Source organism: Prionailurus bengalensis, chromosome C2 (assembly GCF_016509475.1).
Source record: "Prionailurus bengalensis isolate Pbe53 chromosome C2, Fcat_Pben_1.1_paternal_pri, whole genome shotgun sequence".
Lineage (NCBI taxonomy): Eukaryota > Metazoa > Chordata > Mammalia > Carnivora > Felidae > Prionailurus > Prionailurus bengalensis.
Window position 1 is genome coordinate 154,502,641 of NC_057350.1, and position 15,780 is coordinate 154,518,420.

At 47.0% G+C, this 15,780-nt stretch overlaps 1 pseudogene; it reads left to right on the forward strand.

Moving 5' to 3' along the window:
- Window positions 1–934: 934 nt before the first annotated feature.
- LOC122491052 lies at window positions 935–7,543 on the forward strand (annotated as a pseudogene).
- The last annotated feature ends 8,237 nt before the right edge of the window (window positions 7,544–15,780 follow it).

A 15,780-nucleotide genomic window follows, 5' to 3' on the forward strand; every position in this document is an offset into this window, starting at 1 on the left:
ACAAAGGAGTTAAATTAGAAATCAATAACAAAAACAAATCTAGAAAATCCCCCAAATGTTTTGAAATTAGGCAGCTGACTTCCAAATGAGTGATGGGTCAAAGAACAAAGCACAAGGAACATCAGAAAATGTTTCAAACGAACGGAAACAAAAATAGAACGTTTCTAAATTTGTGAGGTGCAGCTAAAACAGTGCTTAAAAGGAAACTTATAGTATCGCATGTCTATATTAGAAAAGAAAAACGTTGGGACGCCTGGGTGGCTCCGTCAGGTAAGCATCCGACTCTTGACTTTGGCTCAGGTCATGATCTCACGCTTGTGGGGCTGAGCCCCACGGTGGGGTCTGCACTGACCGAATGAGGCCCGCTTAGGATTCTCTCTCTCCCTCTCTCTCTGCCCCTCCCCTGCACGCTCTCTTTCTCTCAAAATAAATAGACAAACATTAAAAAAAGAAAAGAAAACCCTTGAAAATCAATTATCTAAGACTTTGCCTTAAGAAGTTAGAAAAAAGACGAGAAAACTAAGGCCAAAGTAAGTAGAAGGCATCACACAATAAAGATAAGAGAGAAGAAAAATCAGTGAAATAGAAAACAGAGAAACAACAGAGAGAAGCCAACAAAGCTAAAATTTGGTTCCTAGAGAAGATGAATAAAAGTGATGAGCCCCTAGTAAGATTCATTCAGAGAAGGAAAAACACTAGTTATCAATATCAGGAATTAAATTCTACAGATTGTATGAGGGAATATCACAGACAAGCTTAGGCCAACAAATTCAACAATGTAGAAAAAATGGACATATTCCTCGAAGACACAAATTATCAAAACCCAGATGCTTCTCAGCCAGTGAATGGGTAAACAAATTGTGGCACACCCATACCGTGGAATAGTACCCTGACATATAAAAAAAACCAATTATTGGTACCCACAACGACCTGAATGGACCTCAGGTAAGTTTTGCTAAGTGGAAGAAGTCAGACTCCAAAGATGCCATACGTATATATGATTCCGTTTATATGACATTCTGGAAAAACAAAACTATAGGGAAAGAGAACAGATCGGTATTTGCTCGGAGTTGAGAAGGGGGAGGGGTGGTAGTGGGGAAAGGGAGGCGTTAAAAGGGCATCATGAGGGGCGCCTGGGTGGCTCAGTCGGTTGGGTGGTCGACTTCGGCTCAGGTCATGATCTCGAGGTCCGTGAGTTCGAGCCCTGCGTCGGGCTTTGTGCTGACAGCTCGGAGCCTGGAACCTGTTTCCGATTCTGTGTCTCCCTCTCTCTGACCCTCCCCCGTTCATGCTCTGTCTCTCTCTGTCTCAAAAATAAATAAACGTTAAAAAAAATTAAAAAAAAAGTAAAAGGGCATCATGAGGGAATCTATGGGATGATGAAAGAGTCCTTATCATAACTATGGCAGTCGATACACAGCTTTGCACGCTCCTCAAAGACCCCAAAAACCTATATACTCCAAACGCTGAACTTCGCTACATGAAACCTTTAAAATAAAAATTAAGGGCAGCTGGGCGGCTCAGTCAGTTGAGTGTCTGACTCTTGGTTTCAGCTCAGGTCATGATCCTGGGATCATGGGATCCAGTCCCATGGAGCCTGCTTAAGAATCTCTCCCTCTGCCACTCTCCCCTGCTTGCTCTCTCTCTCTCAAAATAATAATTAAAAAAAATTTTTAAATAAAAAACCTAAGGCTCAGAGAGGTCAAGAATCTCACCCAAAGTAACACAGCCCGGACACAGTAGAGGCAGCATTTGAACCCAGAGCTCTCATGGCTCTAAAGCTCACTAAAATAAATTTTCTCAGTTGTAAGAAACGAAATATTTTATTTTATTATTTTTTAAAACCTTATTTATTCATTTTGAGAGTTGGGGGGAGAGGGGCAGAGAGAGGGGGATGTCAGGGCTCAGTCCCATGAACCATGAGATCATGACTTAAGCAGAAATCAAGAGTCACTTAACCGACCGAGCACCTAGGCGCCCCAAGAAATATTTTATTTGGTACATTCAGAGCACTATCCTCAAATGTGAAAGTGATGTTGTTCTCCACATACCAGATCTGTATGGAGCAGGGGATACATATGTATAAGTATATGTGTATGTACATTCACACCGTTTGGCTGTGGCAAGAAACAGATCTGAGCAGATTGCAATATTTCATTACACTGTCTTTTGTTTGTTTGTTTTAAATGTTTCTTTACTTATTGAGAGAGAGTGAGAACAAGGAGGGGAGGGGCAGAGAGAGAGGAAGAGAGAGAAAATCCCAAGCAGGGGCTTGGTCCCATGGCCCTGGGATCATGACCTGAGCTGAAATCAAGAGTCAGCCACCTAACCCACGGAGCCACCCAGGCGCCCCCTCATTACACTGTTGTAATACGCTTCTTGAGAACACTTGGAAACACGTTTCGTTTTTACTATTTACATCTGCAAAAGAACATTGTATATCTATGTAAATTACAGTTACAAAACACTTGGAAAGCCTCCCAGGAAAGAAAGGTCTCCATAGCTTTGTCTGAACTTGGACTAGGACTCTCCCAGGACTTTAGCCTACTTTTCCACCTCTGGTCTTTTTTTCAAATAACTTTTTTTTGAGGGGGGGGGTACCCTTGTTTTTAATTTAATTCCTATGTAGACAGAAAGGAAGTAAACTGGGGAAAAGTGAAGGGTTACACTGTCACACAAAGAGACACAAAGAAAAGCACAAGTTACTCTCCTAAAGTCATATGATCTCGGTGACAGAACTGGAAAGTGACCTCAGGCCTTCTTGCCCTTTGTCCTGGTCTCCCGCCGTCCTATGTTTAACACTTCCTTCTCTTCTCTGAGACACACCCTGCTCAATTTTTCAAAGCAGTTCAATTTAATCTTCAACAATTTTACGACCTTTTGGGCGACATGTCCTAGAACAGTTTACACAGCTGATGGCAACAATGTAAGAAGAAGCATCTTTTGAATGGAAAACCCAACACCGGGCTGAGAAAAAAAATCCAATTTGAAGAATGAGGCCTCTTGGTAACAAAGAGAAGGGTGGAGGGAATAAAGGTGAGAAGTGTCAAGTTCTTTGCTCCTAAGTAGCTGCTTGATAATCAGGCTCTTGAGTAAACAAAGTCACTCTTGAAAACATTTGCAGGCTGTGTTTGTGTTACAGTGAAAAGAGGGAGAGCCCTTGCCCCATAGTCAAGATACTGTGTTGGTAGGTTCCTCCCACGTGGGAAGGCTGAGTAGATTAACGGATGAGCACACAGGCATTAAACTCAACTGACTGGGTTCAAATCCCGGTTCTGCCACTTATTATTCTGTGATGGGGGCAAGTTACTTCACTTCTCTGTTTTAGTTTTTGCATCTGCAAAATGAAGACGTGTACGTATAGCCACCATAAATTTCCTATGAGGATTAAAGAAGCATTTTGTCGGTGTCTTTTTTTAGGTTTATTTATTTTGAGACACACACACACACGCAGAATTCAAGGGAGGGACAGAGAAAGAGGGAGAGAGAGAATCCCTAGCAGGCTCTGCACCATCAGCACTGAGCCAGACGTGGGTCTCGATCTCACAAACCATGAGACCATGACCTGAAGCTGAAATCGAGAATCAGATGCTTAACCCACTGAGCCACTCAGTCGCCCCCAATAAGTCAGCACCTGAAGCAAAAAAAAAAAAAAAAGTTGGCCTCATTCCTCAAACCTGAAAAATGAAATTATTAAAGCACAAGAAGAAAATGTGGGAGGGTTTATTTTATAATCTTGGAGTGGTAAAGGCCTTTCTAAGTATAATACAAACCCAGAAACCATTGCAATAAACAACGTTGAATTTATCAATCTACGTAAAAATTTTTCCTTAATACTGCATGGCAAAAAATGCTATAATATAATGAAATATTGTGCAGTACACTGCTCGGGAGTCATCACATGAATCTTATGTAATGTTGAGTCAAAGAAGACTTGTCTTGGGTGTGGGAAAGACATTGCAACAAGGAGAGGAAGTTTGAGTGGAGATCCTAGGGTACCTTCAGGTAGTACTGTGTCTTTGCTGTTGGCAGTAATTACATGGATATGCTTGAAATACTTGTTTTCTGATGGAGTCTGTTTGCGAAGTGCAAAATCAAAATGCACTACAGTGTACACAGCCTGCTGCCTTTAGTGTGATTAAAAATTGTATTCATAGGGGCACCTGGGTGGCTCAGTCGGTTAAGGGTCCTACTCTTGGTTTCGGCTCAGGTCATGATCTCACGGTGTGTGAGTTCGAGCCTCGTGTCGGGTTCTGTGTCTCCCTCTGCCCCTCCCCTGCTCATGCTCTGTCTCTCTCTCTCTCTCTCTCTCTCAAAAATGTTTAACCCCCAAAATGGTAATCTCCTCTGGTTCAACATGATGTGCATATATATTTGTAAATACATAGGTATTCCAAAATACTCCTCAGAAGACACATAAAAAAAATACAAAAAAACCCCAAACCAATGACAGTGATTATGACCCACGAAGGCAACTAGACAGCTGCAAGTTTCGAGGCCTCTAGTCTCAGCCAAAAGCTCTGCCCACCCCCACCTTCGGGCCACGCTGTGTCTTTAGCTTCCAAAAGTAAAGAGGCATTTCTTCCCACAGAGTGCTCTCACCCCAGACCACGCACCTGTTCAGCGGCTCCCCCAAGGGGTGTGCCCAAAGACTGGCATGGCAGTTCGGGGGCGGCTGGTGGCTCAGTCAGTTAAGCTTCCGACTTCAGCTCAGGTCATCATCTCATGGTTTGTGAGTTCGAGCCCCACATGGGGCTCAGTGCTGACACCTCAGAGCCTGGAACCTGCTTCTGATTTTCTGTGTCTCCCTCTCTCTCTGCCCCTCACCAGCTCACACTCTGTCTCCGTCTCTCTCTCCCTGAAATAAATAAGCATTTAAAAAAACAAAACAAAACTAAAAAAAACCCCACAAAACACCTGGCAGTTCTTGGTTCAACCTCCAGAAGAACATCACCTTGGTGATGAGTGTCCTTATGTGTGCCCTGTACCCTCAGCCTTAGCTCTGTCTATATTCCCAGGCACAGTATAATTGTCACCTTGATCATGGGGCACTTAAGGATGAGAACATACATATACAAACATGCAATATTCTGAATATACACACTGTATTTGTTTCAGACTTGGAGGCTTACGTTTCATTGCAGACTCTTCTTGCAGAAATCATACTCAGCAAACAGCCATCTCTAACTGTCCCAGGAGTGTGTGATTCTAGAATTCTATTCTTCCCCTTTTGAAAGGGCATTATTCAGAGTCCACTGGCCTCCTAGTTGAACAGTCTTTGGGAGAAAAAGTCTCTGTTGTATCTATCCCCATTACGTCTGAAAGAATTGCCTGTCCTCCAGGGCCACGGGGCGGATGCCAGGGCGAGCTGTAGCTCAGCAATGTGGGGTGACTGTGAAAATATTGACACTTGACAATAGGCCCCAACCACCAACTGTGACAACTCAGCAGCTGGCCCAACCCAGACAGGTGATGCACGCAGCCAAAGGCAGTTGTCGCCAGCCTGCCCCAAGATGAAGTTTCTGTTGCCGGACAACTCCTCTGACCTCCACCGCAGCCAACTAACACAAACAGTGACTTATCTGGGACTTACAACCAGAGTCACTCTTGCGGAGGCAGGTGGATTGTCCTCCGTAACCTGCCCTTTTTCCTATACCTAAAATTTCCCCACAACCTCTAGATGGAAGACACTAGCTTTCAAGGAAGGTGCCATTGGAGGGACACTAGGTAAGAGCTTGTGACACAAATATGCTGTCATTGCCTCCTGGTCTCCGTTACTTGTCCTGGTGTGCCTGGACTTCAGGGTTGCCTATCGAGTCAAGTAAAATTTGCCTGTTTCTCAAACGTTTTGCCCCAATGCCCATTTTCTGATACTTCCGTGTATCAGTCAGGGTCCACTCAGGAAAGCATAGCCCATATCGGGTGTGGGAAACTAGTTATATAAGTGTTGAAAAAAATCAAAAAGCCAGAGAACAGACAGGCAGCAGAGAGATCAGCAAGGACAGGAGGCGGTGTTACGAGAGTCCAGGAGCGGGACCGGAACCCCAAAAGTGGTGTCGCCTCGATGGAGACACTCCTCCCCTCCCACCCTCAATCTGCCACCACTGCCCACCAGCCTGGGAACTATCATTCCAGGGTCAGCCCTTTGCAATATCAAGAGTGCAGAGCAGCGCTGAGAACAAACTGGAGAAGGACTGGTACGCTCCGAGAATGCCATTTCTGGGGCACCTGGGTGGCTCAGTTGGTTAAGCACCCGACTCTTGATGTCAGGTCAAGTGGTGATCTCCTGGTTCGTGAGAGCAAGCCCCAGGTTGGGCTCTATGCTGACAGCACAGAACCTGCTTGGGTTCTCTCACATAGTGCACATTCACAGGGCAAGGGAGTCAGGTGCTGTCACAAAGGCGGGACCAATGACCGCCCGGTGTTCACCAGAGAGGGTCTTTGGCAAACACATTTTAGGAAACCGGCAGTTGTGGAAGGGAAGGAGAGTAGGAGAGAAGAGAGTCCAGGAGCAGGGTGTTTTGGGTGGAGATTAGATAAGATGGGATTCGCATTTTTACCAGAGAAACTTGGTTGTGGTTTAGAGCATGCTGATGTGCACACGGATCTCTTGGGGATTTTGCTAAACTGCAGATAATCAGCAGGCTGGGGTGGAGCTTAAGATTCCGAGTTTGTAGCAGACTCCTAGGTGATGTTGACCACATGGGAAAAAAGCAAGGATCTAGGCTCTTGAGTTTGTGTAAATGCTGATGGCAAGGATCCAGGAGGGAGAAGGTGTCGATCCAGAAAGAGATAAAGGGATAGAAAAGGTAGTACAACCTGGGGGTCCCCCAGATCTCTCTCTTGCTTCAAGTCTTTGGATGGGACCCAGGGACACGCCTTCTTCCAACCTCCAAGCACCCTCCAACCTCTCTTCCGGCTGTGCCGTGGTCTCAGCCACACTTTAACTCCAGGATCAGCAGACACCGTTGTGTGCGTGTGTGTGCGTGTGTGTGCCCGTGCACGCACACGCATAGACTTATTGCCAATCAACCATCAACCCCCGGATTTGCCAGAATTATTCCACCAAGTTGGAGGCCACTGTCAACTGTCCAGTCAACACGCATCTGTGGCCTCCCCCGTATTTACCTCTCTCTCTCTGAGCTTCTATTTTGACCCAACGATGTGGTTTTGGAACGCATGGGCAGCTTATTCCTGGAGTCGGCCACCACGAGGCACAAGTGCAGGGGCTCTGCCCTCTTCCAGGATATGTGGAAGCTGTCCCAGGATGAGGAGGGGTAAAACCTTCATTGCCAGGGAAGCCACCATGATCCTGGAGGAGAAACTGAATCAGGCCCTTTTGGATCTGCATGCCCTGGGTTCTGCCCTTGCAGACCCCCATCTCTGTGACTTCCCAGAGAACGACTTCCTAGACGAAGAGGTGAAACTCATCAAGAAGATGGTCAACCACTTAACTCACCTCCACAGGGTGGCCAGCCCCCAGGCTGGGCTGGGCGAATGTCTCTTCTATAAGGCTCACTTGCAAACACAACTAGGAGCTTAGAGGGCTCAATGGCCCTTAAAGGGCCCCTTTGGCATTCTCCCTGGTGTCAGGACTTCTGCCTGAGCCTCTCTCTGCAGCTACAGAGAAGATTTTTAACCACCCTGGAGCCCTCTCCCAAGCCCTGGACCAAATGGAAACAATAGAGGTTTTCTTGCAGCAAAAAAAAATAAGATTCCTGAGATGGGGGGGGGGGGATAAGATGCTAGGCATAGATGAAGGGATAGGTTTTATGTGGTAAGAGATCATTTGTGAAAACAGAACAGAGCAAGAGAAAATGGATGCAGAAGTAGGAGGTTTAGCATCCAATAATTTTGCAATATCCTTTTGATCAATGTTAAAAAGATCTCAGTTCCTATAGGTTTCTTGAGTGTGGTTTCTTTCAGAACCTTTCGTGTACTATATCGATATGCTAATGTAAACATGCATTGTCAATCAATCAGAGGTTTCCTAATCATAATCGACTACAAACCCCCTTTTCCTGGATATTCCAGGGACTCACATTCTGGAAAAGAAATCTTGGAAAACACTGACCTACCCAATATATGCCTGGACTTTTCTAGTTATGGAATGGAGACTATAGATCTTATGTGACAATGACTTCATAATGATATTGTGAAGGTAAGTTTGAAAACTATACGCTGTATTTCACAGTTAAGTCCTCAACGTAGAAGTTCAATCAGGGACAGGCATAAATTCCATCAATGGCGCGTCCAGAGAGGTTCAATCAGGGACAGGCATAAATTCCATCAACAGCAGCGTCCAGGTCGTTATTTGAGAATGTAGCGCAGGTTGTTGTCCCGGAGACCTCCTGGGGTGACATTTACTTACCTTGCTGAATTTAGCAAAACTCTCAGTCCTGCAGGCTCTGAGACTGTTTCCTCAACACATCCAGAGCAGACATCGTTTAGAAGCAAGTGCATGCACATAGCACCGGTATCTCAAGATAGAGACATAAACTAAAATGTATTAGTTTATAACAACGGGGCTATATCTGCCACATGGGCCATTATAACCTTGTTCATTCACTCAAGAATATTTATTGATTGCCTATTATATGCCGGGCTATGAAATGTTTGGCTGCAGAATGGATCAGTACCAGCCTGTTGCCTGAATTGTCGTTTCTCCTCTGAGCTGCAGCCCAGCCTCCCGCCCCCACGCCCAATCATAGCCTGATAGAGGAGGCATCTGACTCGTTTTGGCCCCATAAGTTAGGCATCAAGACGGGTGATGTCACTCACTCTGGATGCAGGGATACAGTTCTGATAAGTGAGCTCTGGTCTCAGTAGGATCACATCCCCAGCACCCCCAAGCGTTCTGATTGTTTGGCATTTGCCTCGTCCCTGGTCCTCAATTCTGATTCCGGTATGCCGCCTACTACCTCATTCTGCCTCCTCCTCTGCAGACTGTCGATTTGCTCCTCCCCTCAGGCCGGTGGCCAGCATCCAGCCACCCTCTGACCCGTCTACCTGGATTTTGCTCATCCTGGCTTGCTATCTTTCTACCAGGTTTATTGCAACACTTTCGGGAGACTCGGTCAATAAACCTCCTACTCTCCTTTCAAGTTCTGAGCCAACTGAGAGATCAACAACAGGACTTGGGGAACAAAGTATCAGCCATATAATTGATAAGAGTAAGAGGGAGCCAGTGGCACATTGTATGCCTCATACACTTGTTAATAACCTTCGCTGCCGAATTAAACTATTCGGCAGAGCTGGAGGCAAGGCATTCTACTCCAGCCTCCGAGCCCTGATGATGGTCCTAGGGCTCGGGTCGGGCAGCCGTCCCCAGTGACAACCGGGAGGGTGGACTGTACCTAGGATCTTCATGCCCTCCCCCACCCCCAGAAGCAGATGCTGAGACCACGACTCAAGTGCAAGTAGTTCATTTGGAACCTAAAAAAAACACCAGTAAGAGAGGAAGTGAGACAGTATTGGAAAGACAGCCAAAGGGGAGCTTGGACATTATCAAGTCACCTACCATGAGGACAACTGGAGCTCAATCACGATGGGGCACCAGGAGCCATGGTAGACCCGTGCTCGGCTATCCCACCCAAGGGATGAGGAGCTTTGGTATTTACACACTAACTTCCACTATTCATTGGTTGAAGGCCGGTGGGGGGTGGGGGTGGGGTGAGGGGAGAGATAGTAATTCCCGGACACCCAGAGCCTACTCAGGTGAGCCAAATGGGCTTCGGTGGCCAGAGAACAGCCCTCAGACAGAGTTGCAGTGCCCACAGTTGGAAGTCGGGCTGGTGTGCACTGAGGGGCCATACGAAGAACACCGCCAGGATCTTCTAGCCTTGGGATTCTGTCTTTGACCCAAGGAGAAGAATCTGAATGAGAAGCTCCTTAGTCTCCTGCTCAGGGGTGACTATGACTTAGGCTCACACCACTTCCTCCTGCACCAACGCCCACCACGGCCACTCTGCCCTGGGGACCAAACCAGTGATGGAACAGGTCCTTGGGGCCGTGGAGACCTGACCTGAGCTAGACCAGCCACTTTGGCAGCAGCTGTCGGGAAGTCAAGGAGAGTGAAATCACATGCTTGTGTTATCTGAGGACTTTCTCCCCAGACGAGAATTAACCCCTGATCAAGGAACTGAGGAGGAAGGTAGAGATGTGTCACTTTCCATCACAAACTGTGGGGATAAAAGAAATGTTTCTAAAGCAGCAGTAATAATGCATGAAAAAAACCAAAATATTTTGATACACCATGCAAGAGGAGACTGAATCATATTCTAGTCTCTTTCTGGAGGGCGGCATTGCAAAGTTGGCGGCATAGGAAGAGGCAGCCAAACAGTAGATGGACGTAAAACACAGGAAAGCGTGTTATAGGAGCATAATGACCCCTTGACGAGAATTTACACCCTCACTTTCTTTCTACTTGGGCACAGAGGCCACATGAGACAGTCCTGGCACAGCTCCAAGTTCTGTGCAGAGTCACCAGGCCTCTTGGACATTCGGGCACTTTATCTAGGCCTTACTCACTGGGCTGTGTGCCTTTCTCCCTCAGGGGCTGCTGTCTGAGCCTTCATTGTCTCCCCCGCCCCCGACCCGTGAAACTGAACATCTCCGGAGTTGGTACACAGCCGAGCCGGGGATGGGTAGGGACCAAAGGTGTTCCCTAGCAGCAATCCCAGAAGACCGTGAATTCCCAGACTCTGGATCAGCAGGGGGAGGGGTGGGGCCTAATGACTGTGCCAAAAACATTGCTTCCCAGCTCATGCCTGCTTGCCACCAGGGTAGTAGTCACTGTAGGCAGTTCAGTTAGGCTCCTTTATTTAGTGGCCAGTCTGGAGCTGCTGTGGGTGCTGGGACTTTCCGTGCTCTGTCCTGGGAAATTGCCCTCGGCCGATAGGAGCCACCTCCCTGGATCTCCCTGGGAGGATTTTGTCACCACTCCCCGTAGGCCGGCAATGATCGACCAACACTGCAGAGGAAAACATCAAGGCAGGGCAACTGTGTGTTGTGTTATAACTTACTCTTCACAGAGCCATCCAGAGGAATTTTCTGTGATGATGGAAATGCCTCTCTCTGCTCTGTTAATACGGGAGGCACTAGCTCCCACGTGGTTACTGAGCACTTGGCATGAGACAAAGGAACTTAATTTCTTTTTTTTTTTTCTCATATTTTATTTTATTTTATTTTTTAATTTTTTTTTAACATTTATTTACTTTTGAGACAGAGAGAGACAGAGCATGAACGGGGGAGGGTCAGAGAGAGGGAGACACAGAATCTGAAACAGGCTCCAGGCTCTGAGCTGTCAGCACAGAGCCCGACGTGGGGCTCAAACTCACAGACCGAGAGATCATGACCTGAGCCGAAGTCGGCTGCTTAACCGACTGAGCCACCCAGGTGCCCCTCTAATATTTTATTTTTAAGTAATCTCTACACTCAACATGGGACTCGAACTTACAACCCTGAGATCGAGTCCCATGTGCCGCCTGACTGAGCCAGCCAAGTACCCCAAGACTAAGGAACTTAAGTTTAAATTTTAATCCCTTTTAATTAACTTAAATGTAAATGGCTGCACAGAGGTGGTAGTTACCTTATAAGATTATGCAGATCTAGGGCCTCTCATGGATCAGGCCAAGACTTTACCCGAGACCACATCCTTCCTTGACTCTTCCCTTTTCCTATCCAATCTCACTCCCTCCTTTACTGGCTTGTCCTGAGATCACAACCTCAATAAATCACGTACCCTTGAACTCCTATCTCAGAATCTGCTTCTAGGGAACCCACTGAGGCCTTATGTTACAATTACCCAAGAGTAGATCACAGAAAGCTTAAACCCTGCGTCAAAAGCGCACATACGGGGCGCCTGGGTGGCTCGGTCGGTTAAGCGTCCGACTTCGGCTCAGGTCACGATCTCACGGTCCGTGAGTTCGAGCCCTGCGTCGGGCTCTGTGCAGACAGCTCAGAGCCTGGAGCCTGTTTCAGATTCTATGTCTCCCTCTCTCTCTGCCCCTCCCCTGTTCATGCTCTGTCTCTCTCTGTCTCAAAAATAAATAAACGTTAAAAAAAAAATTTAAAAAAAAAAAGCGCACATATGAAGTCAGTACCAGTCAGAACGTTTTTAGCAGAAAATAGAGAAGAATCTCTAACTCATCTGGCTAAACAGCAAGGAGACACCCGGGAAGTCCAAGGATAAGACATCTCCGGACAATTCTGTGACCAAATGGCATCTAGCTGCACTGTCACCCTGGTGGGCAGCCTTCACCTTTGGACTAGCCTCCCTCTCGTTGTCACAAGGTGGCTATCCCACTGCCGGCCTCCACATCCGGACACAGCCACATCCGGAAAACGAAATACCATCTTCCCCAGTGTGTCTTTTTTTTTAATGTTTATTTATTTTTGAGAGAGAGAGAGGGGGATAGAGAGAGAGAGAGAGAGAGAGACCGACCACGAGTGGGGGAGGGGCCGAGAGAGACGGAGACACGGAATCCAAAGCAGGCTCCAGGCTCTGAGCTGTCAGCACAGAGCCCGAAGGGGGGCTCGAACCCACGAGCCATGAGATCATGACCTGAACTGAAGTCGGAGGCTTAATCCACGGAGCCACCAAGGGCCCCTCCAGCACATCTCTTATTAGGAGCAAGACATTCTTTCCCACAAACCTCCTGCAGCTTTCTCCTTAATTTTTATGGGTCGGAACTGTATCACACGGCCATGTCTAAACCAATCCCTGAGAAGGGGAATGGGAACCCCGTGATTGCTAGACCAGTCAGGACCAGCCTGTGGGTCTGTGGCCAGCCTCTCCTGAAGCACATGGCTGAGCAGAGAAGGGTGGGCACCAAACACAAGATAGCATCTGTGTGTACGGGCTGGGGACTGGTTAAAATGGATGTTAGCGAGACAACCACAGTATCGGTTACAGGTTTCTTTAGGCCAACTTCTCCTACAATGTGTTCTGTGAACCACCTAGGTGGAGATCATTTAGAGGGCTTGGTAATATGCAGATTCCCAGGCCTAAGGTATTGTGTGATCCACCAGGAGGGAAGGGAGGGTGAGACAGAGACCTACTGAGTTACGGTCACCCTCAGATGGCTTTCCTGCTCATTGATGCCGAAGAACCACTCACTTAAGCCGAAAACCAAAGATCCGCCTCTTGTCCCTTTGTTACCAGTCTCCCCAGAAGGGCTGTCGCGCATGACCAGGCATGGATGCCTCTTCGGTCTAACACTCTGAGTGACGTTCAGATGACAAGAGTGCCTATCAGTTGTACTTAACATGCATTATTAATATGACTTTCAGCTTCACTTGCTGAGTCCACGATTCCTGTTACGACACTTCATGAAAAATGAATGTGATAATGGCTTCCCCTTTGTGGGCTAATATATTGAAACACATCTAAGAAGACATAAGTATGAAGTTTATGGAAAGCAGCATCTGGGACCGGGTTTTTAATGCGGTGAAAGGTCTCAGGGGTGATTCTGATGTCGGAGAACAGCTGCCACCGAACGCAAAGGCTAGCTGTTTAAGTTCTGGATACCGCTAAACGGTGTCTGATATAATGTTCAGTCTCCAGTTAACTGACATCGGTCGCCAGGGGAAGAAAGCCTGGGCAGTGACCGGCCTTACATCAGAGGCAGGACTTGTTGCCTGAGCCACTAGACGGGGATCCGCTCCGGCTTACCGATTGCGAATAATTTGCCTCTTTTCGCCAGGTGCCTGCTTGAATTTTTCACTGGGTGTCTAAAAATCACTTCGGACTCAATATATCCAAAATCAAACTCTTGATTACACCTGCACTGTGGATGTTCTTATCTTAGTTCTCCTCCCTTCCTGTTTGCCTCTGCTCCTTCCCTCTGCTGCAACCCATCACCTCCCTAATTCAGTGCTTTGCCTAAGTCCTGGCTTCAGTCTCTGCTACTGAGGAAACCCCAGCTAAGACGGGTGACAGGAAAGGAACAAAGATGTCTTAAGATATTGCTAGAACATTATTTCAAAGAATTATGAACATAGGATGTAGACAGCACAATTAATATATACTTAAAAGGAAAGCCATGATTAAAGACGCCCAGGAAACTGGCAACAACATTTACGTCTGGAAAAAGGAAGGGAACCAAGGGAAGGATTGAGAAGAGAACTTAGTCTTCACTGTGGCTTTTTCTAATTTGAATGCTTTGTCTGGTTAAAAATATAATTACCTGTTGTATGTATGTATGTATTTTAGAGAGAAAGCATGCATGAGCAGGGGTGGGGGGAGAGGGAGAGGGAGAGAAAGAGAGAGAGACAGAGAGAGAGAGAGAATCTCAGGAAGGCTCCATGCCCAGCCCAGCATGGAGCCAGTCGTGGGGCTCGATCCCATGACTGCGAGATCATGACCCGAACCGAAAACAAGAGTTGGGCACTTAACTGACTGGGCCACCCAGGCGCCCCAATAATTACCTATTTATTTTAATGTTTATTTATTTTTGAGCAAGACAGAGACAGAGACAGAGTATGAGCGGGGGAGGGGCAGAGAGAGAGGGAGACACAGAATCCGAAGCAGGCTCCAGGCTCTGAGCTGTCAGCACAGAGCCCGACATGGGGCTCAAACTCATGGACCATGAGATCATGACCTGAGCTGAAGTCAGACGCTCAATCGAGCCACACAAGCGTCCCTTTTTTATTTTTTATTTCATTTTTTAAATAATTACCTATTTAAAATTTTTTTTTCAACGTTTATTTATTTTTGGGACAGAGAGAGACAGAGCATGAACAGGGGAGGGGCAGAAAGAGAGGGAGACACAGAATCGGAAACAGGCTCCAGACTCTGAGCCATCAGCCCAGAGCCCGACGCGGGGCTCGAACTCACGGACCGTGAGATCGTGACCTGGCTGAAGCTGGACGCTTAACCGACTGCGCCACCCCGGCGCCCCAATAATTACCTATTTTAAATGTAGATAGACATAGTGACTCTGAGATCAAACACCTGGATTGGACCATCCCACTATGGGATTTGCCTTATATCTGCATTTGGGGGAGTGTATTCCTCATTCCTAGAATCTCCGCTTGATGTGATAGACACAATTGGTTTAAGTTGCTTTGTAAAGAGAGCCCAAGTATGTACATACTTACTGGATTTGGTGAACAGAGCAGCAAATAAGAGAGGATTTATCATAGGTAAAGCTCCATGGCTCCAAGGGGAAAAAAGGGGGTATTTCACAACCCAAAGGTAATGAATACAATGTTTCTACTGTGGTTTTCACTGTGCAGTCTTATCATTCCTAAGGGCTTTAGGTCTTTGATGTGGAAGTGATGGAGGGCTTGGAGGATGGAATTACCAAGGAATAATTAGACCATTCTCCACAATGTATGCTGCAAGTTACTGTTTCCCAAAGGGTGGATAGGACACACAAGTCTCTAGGGTACAGGAGGTGATTTTAGGTGGCCCCTCACCTTTCCTAACTGGTCTGCCTTTCATGATGACTCATTTCATACGTGCCCTTTGGGGGAAAGGATTTTCTAGTTCTGGACAAGGCTAGCAGAGACAAATATGGCAGCAGGACTACTGACAGTGATTGTTCCTTCTGCTGATACAGGCCTGGGGAGAGGAGGCGGTGACCCACACCTCAGTCAGGGTCAGAGATGAGCGTGACCTCCCCATCCCAGCTCATGGATAGATGGGGGTGGGGGCGGGCAGGGGAGAAACCAGCATGCTGCCTACATTCTCTGGGTGTGTCGCTTAGTTGGATACACAGAAAACATTGTCCTAGACGATGAAGGAGGCCAGTTATCAAGGATAATTCTCTATCT